The sequence below is a fragment of the Crocuta crocuta genome, unplaced genomic scaffold (assembly GCF_008692635.1).
Source record: "Crocuta crocuta isolate KB4526 unplaced genomic scaffold, BGI_CrCroc_1.0 scaffold322, whole genome shotgun sequence".
Lineage (NCBI taxonomy): Eukaryota > Metazoa > Chordata > Mammalia > Carnivora > Hyaenidae > Crocuta > Crocuta crocuta.
In genome coordinates, this window is record NW_027532592.1 from 5,671,191 (window position 1) to 5,686,652 (window position 15,462).

Here is a 15,462-nt window from a genome sequence, read left to right on the forward strand (position 1 = left end):
TTGGCAAAAAGGCCTCTTTTTAGGACTCCACATTCAGAATACTCTGAAGAAGAGACAGAATCTCCCTCTTGCTTGGGCCTCTGACCACTGCAATGGGCTGCTTGGGTGGCATTCAGATTCCAGTGCAGTGCCTTCTGCACACAGGCATAGAAGGCGACACTACGAAGCAGACAGCTCATTTAAGGCCAAAGGCAACACTACAAAGCAGACAGCTCATTTTAAGAAGGCCAAAGGATGGGGTGCCTGGGTGCCTCAGTCAGTTGAGTGTCTGACCTCAGTTCAGGTCATGATCTCACAGTTCACAGGTTCGAGCCCTCAGTCGGGCTCTGCACTATATGGCGTCTACTTGGGATTCTCTCTCTCTGCTCCTCCCTGATTCATGCTTTCTCTCTCTCTCTAAGTAATAAAAAAAAAAAAAAAAAGGCCAAAGGGTGCTTAGTGCAAAGTCTTCTCAGGAATCATGAAGAACAAGCCTGAGCTGTGAAGGGCTAGTTCCTCCTTCCCATTGAAGCACTGACTCATCCACACCCCACCGCCAATCTCTACTTGATGGGTGGTACCATTTATCAAGAGCCATTGAGTCCAAGTGTGCAAGTCTGTGTAAACTACACTGCTTGGAATTCCTTTAAGAATGACAGTTCCCACTTGGCCAAAGAGGAAAACTTAGGAACACCTGTAACAGTTAAGGAGGCTGAAAGAGAATTCCTCAGAGCAGCATTCCCCAAAATGTCTTCCAGGTGATCTTACTGTGTGTTACACACATTTAAAAAGAAGAGCTAAAAACCGGGATAAATGAGGTTAAACTGTGTGTGTGTGTGTGTGTGTGTGTGTGTGTGTGTGTGTGTGTGATATGTGTGTTTTTAAACAGTAATATCTCTCAGAGCCATTTATATGCTAAAGTCTATTGTGTCTCACTAAGAGGGGGTAGTGTATATACTATTTCCCAAATTCAGATTGGGCTTGGAATGCTTTACTTTTTAAGTATGGATTCTTTGTGTTCACAGTCATTTCCAGAATTCCTTTTATACAGCTGCACTCAGTAAACACATAATGAAATGTATGTGAAATGTATGGACCAGCTTAGGTTAGAATATGGGTTTTAAATCTAATCCACTCCTCTTTCTACCACATTGATATTCTACTTACTCTTCACTTACAAGAGTCTTTTCATCCTTTATCAATGAAATGAAAGTTGTTGACTAGAAACATTGACTTGAAGCTACTACAGGTCAAGTGTAAGGGCCTTCTACTTGCTTGAGGCTTCTAAGTGCTTTATTTATTTATTTATTTATTTTTCTTAAGGAAGCCCCACAAAACTGTATAGCCTGCAAAACTTGCTGCTGCCATTGAAGATGAAAATGGCCTAATGGGTTTTCAACAAATTTGTAAGTTGTGATTAAAACCATCTAACTTAAATTGCTAATGCTATGCAGACTAAAATGCAGTTTGGATTACTTTGGGGTTGCCTTTGAGAGAGATATTTGTCTTCCTGTGAAGCTAAAGTGTACATCTGAATGAGAACTAAACCTAGATTCATTCTTTCTATAATCTTCATAATTACATTAACTTGAACCATTCATTTCTTAGCATTCCTCCTAAGATATTTATCACATCTACTATTTCTTTTTAAATAAGCATCTTACCCTAGTCTTCCTTCCTCTCCCACCTCTCGATATTTTAAGACTATGAACAGTCACTCTGAAATCATCACGTTGTAAATATTACCACAGTTGGAATTCCTTCTGACGACCATCTGAAGTTTTGTATCAATTTTTTCCATGAGTAGGGACTGACATATTTAAGCTTGAATCTACAGTACTGCAATTTGACATTCTACTTCAATTCTTTAAAAGCTTCATTTATATTGATTTTGTCTTTTGGAATTTCCTGTAAGCTGCCTCAGATAAAATAATTTCCAGCCTAATCTTCATCTTGTCTGATCTCTGGTTTGACATTATGCCTTCAAAATCAAATCTTATTACTTAATCCAAAACAAACTCTTTATTGAGAATATTAAATCAGTAACATTTAACAGACTGGCCTTGGTAATTCATTTTCACCATGATTGATAAGCCAATGTTTAAGCTTGACTATTGATACTCAAAGCTTTGCAAATTTATTCCCAACTATTCATAATTTAATAAGATATGCTAACAACCACAAAAAAATCACTATCTAACCACTCTGTGTCTTAAACCAAATTGAGGCTTTACTCTCTCATTTTTCAAGTAAATTTATAGCACAAATTATAAAACTAGGACTGAGTGTAAAAGCCAAACATTTTACCTTCCTGTGTTTCCTTCCCACATCTTCCTGAGTTGGTGACTATGAAAATATGCTAAGCCCAAAATAGCAGTTATACACTGCCAGGTTGGCCTCAGTCATTTCCAAGCCAAAGGGGAATTGACAGACACCCCCTTTACAAGTCTGGTGTTTGTAAATATCCAATGAAATGACTTCATTCAGTCAATTACTTCTGGAGAAAGCTGGCAGAATAACGTAGTAATTAAACTGAGGACTGATGGAAACTGTTAAACAGGAGAGCTATTTTGCACAGCAATTCACGTTAATGCTTTTAATGGATTTTCATTTTTTAAAAATGCTAGGGCAATTAAAAGGAATTGCCTCTTCACTGAGAAACATATTTAAAATTCCAGTGAAGATGCCATATGAAAAAGGAGAAACTCAGGTTTCCAGTATCATTTTTGGGTCGGTATGATTTAAGTATAATGAGTTGTGAAATCAAAACAAAACTATATTCAGATGTAAGTAGAAAAGGTGTCCCAAAGCCAGAACATCATACACTCAGGCGTCAGTTGCCTGTGTGCTAGTTATTCACTCAGAGGGCATATGCTCTCTACAATATATGTTTTCCCTGTCCTGTTTCCCTTTGGTTCCTCCAACTGGCCACCAGCAAACCTTGATTCATCCATCTAATCATTCATTTAGGCAACAATACTGAGCCACTGCTTCAGGCACTGTTCTAGTTACTTGTTATATAGCAAAAATGCATTCCCACATACTTCCCTTAACTGCCTAATGGTTATATACTTGGAGACAGACAAAAATTCTAATACAAAGTAATAAATTCGAATCCAAAAGCTGATGGAAAGAGCTCTGAATGCTTCTCAAAGGAAAATGCAAGCTGTTAAATTAGTTACAGCACTTCATTTTTTAAATTAAGTTTTAAATTTTAACATACAGCATTATATTAGTTTCAGGCGTACAATATAGTGATTCAACAATTCTATACATTACTAAGTGCTCACCATGATAAGTGCCCTCCTTAATTCCCATTACCTATTCTCCCCATGCCCCCACACACCTCCCCTCTGATAACCATCAGTTTGTTCTCTATAGCTAAGAGTCTATTTCTTGATTTGTCTTTCTTATTTTATTCCTTTGCTCATTTGTTCTTTCTTAAATTCCACATATTAAGTGAAATCATATATTTCTTTAACTTATTTCATTTAGCATTACACTCTCTAGCTCCATCCATGTTGTTGAAAATGGCAAGATTTCATTCTTTTTCATGGCTGAATGATATTCCATTGTGTGTGTGTTTGTGTGTGCATGTATATATCTACATATATATATATATACACCACTTCTTCTTATCCATTCATATATTGATGGATACTTGGGCTGCTTCCATAATTTGGCTATTGTAAATAATGCTGGTGCATGTAAACATAATGGTGCATGTATCCCTCTGAATTAATGTTTTTTAAATTGTTTTAGTAAATACCAAGTAGTGTGATTACTGGATTGTAGGGTAGTCCCATTTTTAACGTTGTGAGAAATTTCCATACTGTTTTCCACAGTGGCTATACCAGCTCACATTCTCACCAACAGTACATAAGGGTTCCTTCTTCTCTACATCCTTGCCAACACTCGTTTCTTAGGTTTTTGACTTTAGCCATTCTGACAGGTGTGAGATGATCTTACTGTAGTTTTGATTTGAATTTCTCTGATGATGAGCAATGTTGAGCATCTTTTCATGTGTCTGCTGGCCATCTGGATGTTTTCTTTGGAGAAATATCTGTTCATACCTTCTATTTTCTAATTGGATTTTTTTGTCTTTTGGGGGTATTGAGTTGTATCAATTCTGTATGTATTTTGAATACTAACCCTTTATCTAATATGTCATTTGCAAATATCTTTTCCCATTCAGTAGGCTGCCTTTCAGTTATGTTCATTATTTCCTTTGCTATACAGCTTTTTTATTTTGATGTAGTCCCAAAAGTTTATTTTTGTTTTTATTTCCATTGCTTCTGGAGACATATCTAGAAAAATGTTACTACGGCCAATGTCAAAGTGTAACACTTGATTTTTAAAAGACTCTAGCAACAAATAACCACCATCTTTCCTAGTGCCCAATGCTACAGATGCAAAGCCTTAAAAAAGGGAAACTTTTAGGTCATCTGTAACAATCTAAAGAATGGACTAAGAAAAGTTGGCAAAAATCAAGACCAACTTGGGGAAACCAGGCCAGAAAACTCCAAGGTAGAGTAAAACTGGGAGAGTCAGTAACTAGAAAGTTTTTATTACACTTCAGAAATATTACTCATTTTCTTTGTCAGATCTCGTGATAAGTAATTTACTAAACATTCGTCTATATGAAAAAGCATACTCCTTTGAAGCTACAAATAACATGGAAGTGTGGGGTTCAGGACTACCAGTCATTCACATTCTGATTATATGAGCTACATAAGAATTTAATGAAATATTCGGCACAGTTCTTTTTTTTAATTTTTTAATGTTTATTTATTTCTAAGACAGAAAGAGAGATAGGCCACGAGCGGTGAATGGGCAGAGAGAGAGGGAGACACAGAATCCAAAGCAGTCTCCAGGCTCCGAGCTGTCAGCACAGAGCCTGACGCGGGGCTTGAACTCATGAACCTTGAGATCATGACCTGAGCAGAAGTTGGATGCTTAACGGACTGAGCTGCCCAGGCGCCCTTCAACACAGCTCTTTATAAACTGAGATGCTATAAAATCTGAATGGCAGGGTAGTAAGATCATAGATTCTGGAGCCCTACTGCCTGAATTTGTAAACCTAGCTCTACTAATGACAAGCTATGCATATTGAAGCAACTAACTTCATCTTGATGTCTTAGTTTTCTCATCTACCAAATGGGACTAAAAAGGTGAAACTACTCCATATGGTTGTTGAAAGATAAAGCATTTAAAACAGTGCTAGGACTTGCCCTTTTGACCAAAACAGAGTAACAGGGACTGATTTTATGCTCCCAACCTAAAGCTACCAAAAACAAACAAACAGAATATATGAAATAATGATTTTCAAAACACAATAAGTCTATCAGGCAATGAAGGACAGTGATCCCTGAGACAAGGGAAACAAATGAAGCAAGTGTGAATGAATGATTGCCCTAATTTACTGCCTTGAGAAAGTTCCCAGGTCACAGGATAGAAGGAAGTTGAGGGGAGGATCCAGGCAAAGCTTGCAAGACTCCCTAAAGTGAGAAGACGGAGTTCAGAGTATGAGGAGAAGAATGGGGCTAGAGTTTGCAAGACAAAGTGCCAGGAAGGAGAGTATTGCCAAAAACAAACAAACAAACAAACCCAAAACCAACAAAAACCAAAACCCTTCAGATCAGCAGAGCATTCCCTCAAGTATTCAGCCAGGTGAAGAAACTATGTGAGGTGAGGGAAAGAACTATTCAAAAGCATCAGAGAGTACTTAGTACTCTCATAGGACTGGGAACAGTGGCTACTGCCACCAGTCATACTGGGACACCACACAATTCACAGAACATTTGGTAGAGTATTCATAAGGTTCTTACCTCAGTAGCAGGAAATAATTAGTCTTGACTAAATATTTCTCTGATCCTATTTAACAGATTTAAAAAAAAATTCTCAAGAAGACAAAATTATTTCCAAGTAGCAACTGCATCTCAAAATGAAGTTAAAAAATATTTATAGGAAGGGGTACCTGGGTGGCTCAGTTGGTTAAGTGTCTGACTGTTGATTCTGGCTCAGGTCGTAATCTCACACTTGTGGACTGAGCCCCATGTCCGGCTCCTCACTGATGGTGGAGCTTGCTTGGGATTCTCTTTCCCTCCCTTTCTCTCTGCCCCACCCCACTCATTCTCTCTCTCTCTCTGTCAATAAACAAACATTTAAAAATATACATTTATAGGAAAACAAAATAGCAAGCAAAATTCACAACAAAGTAAAATTCACAATGCTTTGAATCAAATCAAAGATTACCAGGTATGCACAAAAGCAGGAAAATATGAATCAAACGGAGAAAAATTAATCAACTGAAACTGATCCAGAACTAACACAGATGTTAGAATCATCAGTGACATTAACTGTAGTTAGTAATGACATCATTATTATATTCCACATATTCAAAAAGTTATGGACAGACATTAAAGATATATAAAAAAAGACCCATGCTGAACATCTACAGATGAAAGCTACAATGTCTGTGATGAAAAGACACACCAGATGAGATTAGTGGAAATTTGACATTAGAGGAGAAAATATTAGTGAATCTGAAGACATAGCTATGGAAGTTATTTAAAATGAAGCAACAAAAAAAAATTAAAAATGAAAGAAGCATCAGAGAAGTATAGGAAATCATCAAGTGGCTAACATGTGTAATGGAAGCCCCCAAAGAGAGCAGGGAAGATAGAAAATATGCTTGAAGAAATAATGACCAGAAAATTTTGAAATTTGATGAAAGCTATAACTCTGTACATCCAACAACCTCAAATAACCCCAGGCACAAGAAATATGAAGAAAAGTACACCATGGAACATTATGCCCATATTGCTCAAAAACAGTGATAAAGTATAAATCTTAAAGGCAGACAGAATAAAAAGATAATTTACATATGAAGAAACAAAGATAATGACAATAGATTTCTCATCATAAAGAATACAACCTAGAAGACATGGAGCAGCATCTGTAAAGTATTAAAAGAAGAAAAGTCAAACTAGATTTTATACTCAGTAAAATATCATACAAAGACAAAAGCAAAATAATGATGTTTCATTCAGATAGCAGGAAAATTACACCTGATAGCTATATAGAAATAGATATAATCTGCACAATGGACTAAAGAGTGTAAGAAATTGTTACTACATGAATAAATACATAAAACTTATTGATATCTTTGAAAAAGGTAACTGCTGGGGTGCATGGGTGGCTCAGTCAATTGAGTGTCCAAATTTTGGTTTCAGCTCAGGTCATGATCTCAAGGTTATAAGCTCAAGCCCCATGTCAGGCTCTGAGCTAAGCATGGAGCCTGCTTAAGATTCATTTTCTCTCTCTCTCTCTCTCTCTCTCTCTCTCTCACTCGATAACTCGCTCTCTTTGCCCCTCCCCTGCTGTATGCTTGCACGCGCATGCATGATCTCTCTCTCAAAAAAAAAGATAAAGATAATTGTTTAAACAAAAATAACAACAAACTGTGAGGTTTGTGACATGTAAAATCAAGATGTATAAAAACAAAAACATAAAGGCCAGGAGGGAAGTAAAAATATACAGGAAAACCTTGGATTACGAGTAACTTGTTCTATGAGTATTTTGAAAGATGAGCGAAAATTTCTAATAAATTTTAACTTGATAAACGAGTGAAGTCTTGCAATATGACTAGTATGTGATGCTGATTGTCACATGATCACAACTGAGCCAATGGTTCTTGAAATTTGCTTGATATACAAGTGCTTTGGATAGTTCTGGAACGAATTATGCTAGCAAACCAAGGTTTTACTGCACAAGTTTCTTATACTATATGTCAAGTGTTATATTACCTGAATATCAACTGTGATGAATTAAAAATATATACCATGATGCCAACTGACCACTAAAACAACAAAGAATTATAGCTAGCAAGTTACCACAGGAAACAGAATCTTAAAAAAATCAATACAAAGAAGATAGGGAAAGGGAACAACATATTAGACAAAGAGAGAACAAAGACTTGAATGTTTTGGTTTAAGGTTTAGCTTAAAGGTATTAAGACCTAAACATAATAATCACATTAAATGTATCAACATACAGGAGCACCTGGGTGGCTTAGTTGGTTAAGCATCTGACTTCAGCTCAGGTCATGATCTCGCAGTTTGTGGGTTCGAGCTCCACGTTGGGTTCTGCGCTGACAGCCAGCTCAGAGCCTGGAGCCTGCTTCAGATTCTGTGCCTCCCTCTCTCTCTGACCCTCCCCTGCTCACGCTGTCTCTCTCTCAGAAATAAATAAAACACTTAAAAAAATTAAATTATCAACATATGAATTAAAAGGCAGAGATTGTTAGATTACATAGAAAAGCAAAACCAACTATACGCCGCCTAAAATAAAAGTACAAGTAGGTTAAAAGTACAAAAAAAAGAAAACAAGAAAAGGAAAAAGAGATAAACCAAGCTAACATTAATCGAAGAATGCTAGAGTGGTAAATTAGTATCAGACTAAGACTTTAGACTAACATCATCAGGCAAAAGAAGGGCAAATTTTACAAGATTAAGTGGTCAAATAGTCAACAAGACATAGAATCTTAAATGTTTATGCACCTAATAGCAGAACTTCAAGGCACATATATCAAAACGGAGAGAAGTGCAAAAAGAAAGAACAAATCCACAATTGTAGTAGCAGATTTCAACTATTGTCTCTTAATAAATAACTGAATAAATACATAACCAATAATGATATGAGAGACATAAAAATTAAAATCAACCAAAATTGACCTGACTGGTGTTAAGAGAATACTCCATCAAACAATAGTAAAATACATGTTCATTTCATATGCACACAAAACTTTTCCCAAGAGAGGCTACATTCTGGGCCATAAAACAAATCTCATTAAATATAAAAGGATTCAAATTATACAAACTACTTCTCTGACCACAATAGAGTTAAAAAACGATTCTGCACAGCAAAGGAAACAGTCAACAAAACTAAAACAACCGACAGAATGGGAGAAGATATTTGCAAAGGACATTTCAGATAAATGGTTAGTATCAAAACCTATAAAGAACTTACCAAACTCAACACCCCCCCAAAAAATGATCCAGTGAAGAAATGTGCAAAAAACATGAACAGACACTTTTCCAAAAAAGACATCCAGATGGCTAACAGACACATAAAAAGATACTCAATATCATTCATCATCAGGAAATACAAATCAAAACCACAATGAGATACCACCTCACAACTGTCAGAATAGCTAAAATTAACAACTCAGGAAACAGCAGATGTTGGCAAGGATATAAAAAAAGGGGAACACTTTTGTACTACTGGTGGGAATGCAAAGTGGTGCAGCCACTCTAGAGAAGAGTATGGAGGTTCCTCAAAAAATTAAAAATAGAGCTATCCTACAACCCAGCAATTGTACTACTAGGTATTTATCTAAAGGATACAAAAATGCTGATTCTAAGGGGCACATGTATACCCAATGTTTATAATAGCACTATTGACAATAGCTAAAATATGGAAAGAGCCCAAATGTCCATTGACTACTAAACAAAGAAAATGTGGTGTGTGTGTGTATATATATAAATATATATATACACAACGGAATAATACTCACTGATCAAAAAGAATGAAACCTTGCTATTTGCAACAATGTGGATGGAACTAATATGTATTATGCTAGTGGAAGAAGTCAGAGAAAGATAAATATCATATGATTTCACTCATATGTGGAATTTAAGAAACACAACAGATGAACATAAGGGAAGGGAAGGAAAAATAAGATAAAAACAGAGAAGAAGACAAACTATAAGAGACTCTTAAATACAGAAAACAAACTGAGGGTTGCTAGAAGGAGTGTTGGGTGGGAGGAATGGGTTAAATGGGTGATGGGCATTAAGGAGGGCACTTGTTGGTATGAGCACTGGGTGTTTTATATATGTGTGTGTGTGTGTGTGTGTGTGTGTGTGTGTGTGATGAATCACTAAATCTACTCCTGAAACCATTATTATACTATATGTTAACTAATTTGTATTTAAATTTTAAAAAAAGAACAAATAAGAGAGGTCTCTAAAAATCTCCAAATAGTTAAAACAACAGAATTTCAAATAATAAACTAAATAATAAGTAACTAAAGATGAAATCAAAAGAAAAACTAAAAAACATTTGAATTGAATGAAAATAAAAACATACCAAATACATGGGAATCTGCTAAAGCAGTATGTAAGAGAAAATTTATGGGGCGCCTGGGTGGCTCAGTCGCTTAAGTGTCCGACTTTGGCTCAGGTCATGATCTTGTGGTTTGTGGGTTCGAGCCCTGCGTTGTGCTCTGTGCTGAGAGCTGGCTCAGAGCCTGGAGCCGGTTTCAGATTCTGTGTCTCCCTCTCTCTCTGGCCCTCCTCTGTTCACACACTCTGTCTCTCTCTGTCTCAGAAATTTTTTAAAAAATTTAAAAAATTTAAAAAAAGAGAAAATTTATAACACTGAATATTCATTTAGAAAAGAAGCAAGGTTTTAAATCAATGACCTCAGTTTCTACATTAGGAAAAGAGCAAATGAAACCCAAAGTAAGCAGAAAAAATAAAATAGTAACAATTAAAGAAGAAATCAAAAAGTAGAAAACTAATAAACAGAGAAAATCAAAACCAAAAGCTGGCTGTTTAAGAAAAATAGAATTGTAGGGCACCTGGTTGGCTCAGTTGGCTAAACACTGACTTTGGCTTATGGCTCTCGAGGTTCATGAGTTCAAGCCCCTTGTCAGGCTCTGTGCTGACAGCTCAGAGCCTGGAGCCTGCTTTGATTCTGTGTCTTCCTCTCTCTCTGTCCCTCCCCTGCTCATTCTCCCTCCCTCCCTCTTTCTCTCTCTCCCTCCCTCCCTCAAAAATAAACATTTTTTTAAAATTAAAGAAAAAATTGGGGCACCTGGGTGGCTCAGTTGGTTAAGCGTCTGACTTCAGCTCATGTCATGATCTCATGGTTCATGAGTTCAAGCCCCGCATCCGGCTCTGTGCTGGCTGCTCAGAGCCTGGAACCTACTTGAGATTCTGTGTCTCCTACTCTCTCTGTCCCTCCCCAACTCATGCTCTGTCTCTCTCTCTCAAAAAAATAGATAAACATTTTAAAAAAATAAATAAAAACTAAAAAAAAAAAAAAAACCCAAAATTATAAAGTCATAAAGGAAGGGGCCAAAAAAAAAAAAAGAGAGAGAGAGAGAGAAACACACACAAGATACAAATTACCAATATTAGGATTAAAGAAGTGATATCACTACCTAGTCGTTAAACAAGGGACTCTCGTCTAAACCTTATTGTCTAGGGTTCTTCTTGGATCAGTCATGCAGGCATGGAACACCCACAGGACTGACCTTAGCTACCCAGTCTCCAGTCCCTCCAGAGATCAAACTGATAAAGCACGGGCTAGGAATTCAGATTAACAAAAACAGGCATTCACCATAAATCACATTGTTAGCAAAAGTGACATGAGCACAAAGTCCCTGGGTATAGAAAGACAATTTTATCCCACAGGATATTCCAAGGGTTTAGAAGTTTTCTCCACGGAGCCAGTCAAAGGCCGGTCCTTTGTTTGGAACGTGCAGGGTTTGAGCATCACAAACCCTCTAAATGAACCATTTACTGCAAAATAAGAAAATATTATGAACAATTTTATGCCAATACAGTCAACAACAAAGATGAAACAAGTATCTTGAAAGAAAAACTATGAAAAGTCACTCAAGAATAGTCTGAACATCCACTTTATCAATCAAAGAAATTCAATTTGTGGTTAAAAAGTTTACCACAAATGATATTTCAGATGGCTTCACTGGTAAATTCTACCAAGTAGAATTATATCAAAGCTATTTAAGTCTTCCAGAAAATTTAAAAGAAATATTTCTCATTTGGTGAGAACAACATCAATCTGATCCCTAAAGAAGGCAGACACAACACAAAACAATTATAGACTAGTATCCTTCATGAACATATGCAAAACTTCTAAACAAAATTTTAGCCAATCAAATCCAAGAATATACAAAAAGCATAATATATTATATCCAAGTAAAGTTTATCTCAGGATGCAACAGGTCTGTGTAACACAGGAGAGTCAATGCAACTTACCGTATTAACAATCTAAAAAAGAAAAATCCTATTATCACTTCAACAGACCCAGAAAAAGCATGTAAGAAAATCCATTATCGATATCTGATAAAAGGTCTCAGGAAACTAGGACTAGAAAGGAATTTCATCAGCATGATAAAAGGCATCTACCAAAAAACCTAAAGGTAACACAGTATTTAATAGTGAAAAATTATATGCTTTTCCTCTAAGATCAGAAACAAAACAGCGTATCCAATCTCACTCCTTCCATTCAACAATATACTGGTGGGTCTTGGCCAGTGCAATACAACAAGAAAACAAGTGGCACACAGACTGGAAAGGAAGAAATAAAATTGTGATTTGCAGACATGATCATCCATGTAGAAAATTCAAAGAAATCTACCTTTAAAAACAGCTGCTATAACTAATAAGTGTGTTTATCATGACTGATCAACAAACATAACTCAATTTTATTTCTATATAGTAGACACACATGCACACAAAATTGAATATCGATTTAAAAGTGCTATTTACAATAGCATGCTATTAACTACTTGGAGATAAATCTGACAGAAGATGTGCAAGATCCATTTACTGAAAACTGCAGAATAGTGTTGAAATACTATTTTAAGGCTTTATTAAAAAATAAAAGGGCATATTGATTCTTCTCAATCTATTTTTAGTTTTTTATTTACTAACCAATGAGTCTATAGGTGCAACTAAGCAGTAAGTAATAAATGGGGTTAATGTTACTCACCATCAAGAAATCCATACTAGAAAGGAATCTCAGAATACATGAAATATGGGGATGTTTAATCTTAATATTTAACTTGGGAAGGTTTAGTCTTTCAGCATTTATTTAAAGGCTCAGTAGGCATCAAACATCCTGTTACACCCTTGGTGAATAGAAGATGCATCCTCTCGTCTTATGGAGCTGTTACCTAATAGTGGAAAATAGAAAATAAATAAGTAAAAAAAAATTGCAAATTACTTAAAAGTTGTAATTAGTGCTATTAAAGTAATAAAGACCATAGGAATAGGAAGGTCATTGAATGTCTAAGTGGACATCCAAGTCAAAACCAGACAAGGGAAAGATTATTATGGCCAAATGGAACAGCCTTTGGAAAGGCCCTGGGTAGAACAGTAGGGATTTGGGGGAAAGCCTAGCATAGTCCAAACCTCTAAAGAAAGTCAATTTGGCTGGAGCATATAGACTGTGGAATAAAGGGAAGGATAAACCTAACGGTCACTGAAAAGAGGCAGATGGGTGTCATATCGTGCAGGCTTATGTAGGAACTGGTATTTTATTCAAAGTGCAACAAGAAGCCATTTTATAGTGTTAACCAGGCACACACATTAGATTTGCATTTTTTATAAGATCATCTCTAGTTGTTCCGTTAAGAGAATCAATTGGAGGGAATATAATAGTCTAGGTTATCACAGACGGCTTCCTTTTGCCATAAACAAATATAACTGATGAGTAACACGTTTTTATTCAAAAAATATATATATAGCTTAGAACTTAAAAGAAAGCAAAAAGATGTCGAAAGCAAACCCAATAGGGACTCTACTTGAGTATAAGTGCTAGGTATTGGGATTCCTATACCCATTTGAAGACAAGTTCACTGAAATAAAATTCAGAGCCTGGAAAGGATGATCTGTGTGATAACAAAGGATTAGAAAAAACTCAGCCTACTGCTCTATAAAAGCAGTAGGAAGTCTGCTGTTAAACTACACATATAGTTACAATACAGAAGAAATATATACATATATATTTTAAGGGCTCCTACAAAAAACTAATACCTGATCCCTGGATCATACACTGGGGAGAGATCCAAATTTATACCACAAGTTGAAAAAATTACTTTAAATTTGACTTAGAGGAACTCAAAGTTCTAGCACCAGCAAAACCTATCTGCAAAGATAGTCTCTCAGTCCAAGATACAGAGTACTTTCACAAAACAAAAAGCATTGACGCTAAGCTCCCAATAAAATATTACGTAACATTTGAAAAAAACGGTCACCATGAGGGAAAGTCAACAGAAACAACAAACAAGAGTTAGAACCTTGCAAACTGGAAATTGTAATTTTATAGAGACCTGATTTTTTACTATAATCTCACTCACATTTTGGTTCTTATTCAGTGCTTACACAAACCTCTTGAACTACCGTAATTTCCATCTCTGTTAAGGTTATTGAGAATTCTTCAAATTCATCCTGAGTTTAAAAAGAAAAGTTTATATATAAAATTTAACAGGGGCCTACAACGTTCTTCGTTTTTATTAGATGAAACTACATGGCTGATGCTTGTAAATGGGAAACTGAATTAATTACCATTGCTACTGATCCCCTCCTGCTAGAACATCTGTACCTTTCGAGCATTTAGTCTATGTCTCAAAACTTGATGATCTTTTTCGCCAATCTTTTTGAATGGCACTTTAATTTTTAAGTGTTAGGAAAAATGAGTCCACATTTAAAACCAAGAGTTTGTGCATTCTTAAATTTCAGAAATCATTTTTAAGTTTAAAAGTTCAAAAGTTACGAGAGGAATTCCTAATATCCTTCACTTTCTAACTACCTATCTAAACCTGAAATACTGACTTCAATTCTTTCCTTGGTATTGTATTTTATTTTGTCTACTTCATTTGTTTAAAACCATTGGTACACTAAAACCAAAAGTCACACTCGGGACTTTAAAATGTATGCTAAAATAATGCTTTTTTAAAATGCATTTTTAGTGAGGAGACACATAAATAATGGAATAATTGATCTCTTAAATCGTCCTTCTTCACGTTTGAAATCTTGCTTAAAATGAGAAAACAGACGCCCAGAGAAGTGTTTAAGGTAGAACCAGAGCAATGAAATTAGGACTTCAAGAGGGAAAAGCCTAGTGTTTTCTCCACGCCCCAGCCCCAACGTTGTTTTTACATTGTCTTCTCTGAACTTAAAACTGATAAGGGATCACTCTTAGGTGGAGAGATTTAGACATCCCTTAGAAACGTTACAGATCTTCGAGAACCGTTCATAAAACATCAGGGAAACAACCCACGTTCAATAGTTGTTTGGGAGACAGCTATGCAGAGAAATCCTGCTAAATGTGTCTGTTCCCTCCCCATTGCTATACCCTGGCCTTCTAAAATGTTTCTTCACAATTGTAAGTCTAAATCCGAACATCCTCTGGAGTCAATTCGCAGGACGATACCAGGAGTTTTGAAAAGACCCCAGCGAGCCCCAAATCCCACCGGGCCAGACCCCTCGGGTAGAAAGCTCCGCCGCAGTGTCTTCCCAAAGGGCCCCAGAAGCTGGCGCGTCGGCCCTGACCCGCCACCGACTTGTAGCCACTTCCTAACTGCCTGTTTATCTCCACCCTTATCCCCATCGCCAGTTCCCCCCTTATCTCTTGAAGCGATTAACCAACGAGAACAGGAGACAG

General features: G+C 36.3%; 1 long non-coding RNA gene across 3 annotated transcripts; it reads right to left on the bottom strand.

The window, feature by feature from the left end:
• Positions 1–11,146: 11,146 nt before the first annotated feature.
• LOC144244552 (uncharacterized) lies at positions 11,147–15,350 on the bottom strand. 3 transcript variants are annotated; one of them, XR_013338979.1, is made up of 4 exons: positions 15,272–15,320; positions 14,156–14,246; positions 12,787–12,970; positions 11,147–11,570 (listed from the first exon to the last, which is right to left on the bottom strand). It is a non-coding gene; the product is annotated as an uncharacterized LOC144244552 (long non-coding RNA). The 3 variants fall into 3 exon arrangements; XR_013338981.1 differs by lacking the exon at positions 14,156–14,246 and having other exon boundaries at positions 15,272–15,350; XR_013338980.1 differs by lacking the exon at positions 14,156–14,246 and having other exon boundaries at positions 15,232–15,322.
• Positions 15,351–15,462: the final 112 nt, after the last annotated feature.